Source organism: Gracilinanus agilis, chromosome 1 (assembly GCF_016433145.1).
Source record: "Gracilinanus agilis isolate LMUSP501 chromosome 1, AgileGrace, whole genome shotgun sequence".
Taxonomy (NCBI): domain Eukaryota; kingdom Metazoa; phylum Chordata; class Mammalia; order Didelphimorphia; family Didelphidae; genus Gracilinanus; species Gracilinanus agilis.
The window spans coordinates 792,977,972-792,981,013 of record NC_058130.1 but is presented as its reverse complement, the minus strand read 5'-3'; the positions used below and the strand labels follow the sequence as shown (position 1 = coordinate 792,981,013).

General features: G+C 35.3%; 1 pseudogene; it reads right to left on the bottom strand.

The window, feature by feature from the left end:
* Window positions 1-883: 883 nt before the first annotated feature.
* On the bottom strand, window positions 884-1,501 carry LOC123246096 (annotated as a pseudogene).
* Between the last annotated feature and the right edge of the window lie 1,541 nt (window positions 1,502-3,042).

The following is a 3,042-nucleotide window of genomic DNA, read 5'->3' as shown; positions in this document are numbered from 1 at the left end:
GTTAAGGGTTTAAAAATATTAAAAAAAAAAAAAGGCAGCAACATAGAGTCTCACACATGATCAAGTGCTCCCCAATCCCCATAGGATTGGTTTAGTCTCTTTTTTTAGCCACAAAATTAACTTTATTTCACCATTTACAGTCATTTAAGGCTTGATTATAGCAGAACATAAAAAAGACAGACATTTTTAAAAATTGGTTTTGTTCTAAAGTCAGAATAGAAAACTCTAGAGCATAAGTTGTTATACAAATATTGATAACAATAGTATTTAAAATCCTGGTTTTCAAAGAAGTATATAGGTAAGTGACATTCTGTGACAAAATGAATTAGTCATTGTTACAACTGATGGTTTCATATTATCAATATCTTTTTAGCTACTCCCAGGAGAACAAAAACAAAATTTAAGAACAAAGAATTCTAATGTTTAGGCCTCTTTTGAAACATTCATCAACCTCTTAATAAAAGTTTACTCAAGCTATGAATAAAACATCTGATTTTAACTAAGTGTCAACTTTAGACCAAAGATGGAAAAGAATGCCTACTTCTTTCAGAGGCTGACCACTAATTATGATTTAGCACTTGCCACTGAATATATTCTTCCATTTACTGAGGAATGCTGCACCATGTCTCTGGGCTAACCTATTTTAGCCAAAAACACTATAAAATTAAAGGCTACCATTAAAATCCTCTCTAAGCCATGCTGTCAGCCCTATGGTAGGTCAAGTATGTACAGCCATTGGAATTATTATGCCTGGTACAGCTGCCTATTAGTTTTCCCATTTAATGTTTAACCAATGAAATAAAATACACCAATTCTACTTGAATTATCTTAAGGGAAATCAGATCTGAGAATCATACATACATTATTTTCCTACCCATGCCCCTCAATCATTGACAGGAATTTTTTCAGCCACCATGCTATTTACTTTGTGGATGGTAGTGGTAAAGGACCCTAGGCAAACCTCTTCAGAGTTGGCAATAAACTGTAGTCCAGACTCTTCCCATTTATCAGAGACTACCAGTTCTTTGTCTGTATAAATGAGTTGATCAAATGAACAAACTGTTTCTAACAATGGCAGAAATGTCACAGTGGCTGTAATCTGTTGGATCATAGACCAGATTTCATCTTGGATAGATTTCGCAGATTTCTCTCTTGATGCACTGTCTTCTTTTGCTGTCTTGTCACATTCAATATGAAACTACCATTGTTCAAGGGCTTCACCACTTTCAATATTTAAAATCACTGCCACCAGCTTTTGAACCAAACACTTGAAAAACCAGTCTTTTAGCTGGTCCACCACATTATTCAAGTATTTAATGAGATCAAGATCTGTTATTACAAGCAAAGTAAGTCCATATTTCTGTACTTGATTAAAGGTTTCAGATAGATATATACCACACTGATATAAGCTATTGTTGACACCAAATGAGAAGAACTTGGCCACAATGTCAGTGCTGCCGCTCAGGGTGATGCCCTGGTCCCGGGTGAGCTGCAGCCCCATGGTTGCTATCACAGTCAGGTCAAGCGGCAGGGAAGTCAGCTCCACAACAGCCAGGCCACAGCTTTCAAATGCAACCTAGTCTCTTTTAACTTTTTGGTTTTTTGTCACTTCTCAGGTTAACTTCTGTGCTCCTTTGGGGTCTGTTTCTCCTTGAATCAGACATATTAATTGAGCAAAAGTCCCATAATATTTAAATAATTAGTGGCAGGTTGCCATAGTCCAAAACTTTTGGGGTACACATGCATTTATATGTTAGGCAAATCTTAGCTTATTCTATTGCAAATCTTAGCTTATTCTATTACAAAAATCAGAATAATTAAAAAATATTCTCAATATTGGGGACATGTACTTCATGACAAAAAAATGAGGGGAAAAATCAAATACTGTATTGCACATGCAGCAAGAAAAACAAAAATGAAAAGTATCAAAAATGTATATATTTCACCATCACAGAAGTAAAATATAGAGGCTATAATAAGATTCATTTCCTCTTTAACTTTCCATGATCCAAAAGGGGGTAGATATAGAGATCCTGCTCTATAACCAGAGACTAATCTGAGTGGCCTAGGGTGGTCATCGGATGCAAAGAATGAAACAGATTGGAAGCATGGCTTGTTAGCTCATAGTACTTAAAAAAATACTGAAGTAGCCACTTTATTATAAAGGAAATTAAAGATCCCTTCCCCACAAAAGCCCAAGAAAGTTTCCCACAGTTACAGAGAGCAAGATTTTTACTATAGTCAAAACAAAAGCCTTAGAAGCCTCCAGGTGTAGACAAAAAAACCTATGCTAAACTATCAACTATATGTGTTATCTTTAAATGAATCCTGGGACATCTCTGTTAGGTCAGAAAGCCCCGTCAGTTTCTCAGCCTTGATGGTATTAAACAATTTTTTGAGCCTCATTATTTTACTTTAATTCTGGGCAAAATGCCCTGCCAAGGGTTCAACCTTGGCCATACCAGCCATCTGTGTTATTGGTCAAAGGGGAACAGAGTTAGCCCCCCTCCTGCTGGAGTGCTGAGAACCCAAAGCTTTTTCAATAAGACTATAATGTACTTTGAAGGAAGGTGAGAATTATGAAAGGAATCAAAAGAGGAATCTCAGATTTTTATCTATTCTCTTATTAGCTTCCCACAGGTTTGGGGGAAAGGGAAACAACATGAAATATGTAACTATGGGAAAATATTCAAAATAAAAATTTTTAAAAGCTTTCCATGATCTGCAGACATCAGCAAATGAGATAAGTAAAGGAGTGGAGGTATAAAAGCAATAATACATTCAAGAAAATACAAAAAATTCACAAAAAGGCACAAGATGTACAAAAGTCACATCAAGTCAATACAGGTTTTCTTCTAGGTAATATATGTATTGCCCTACAATGACAATTTGTTCAAGTACAAGGATCAATCAAATACAGTGCAACAAAATAGTACAGATTCAGTAATAAGGAAGTCTTATCATGATAGATAGTCAAATATAATCAATACAGTCAATTATTCATTATCAACAGAAGTTACTCATTTTACATGGCTACAATGA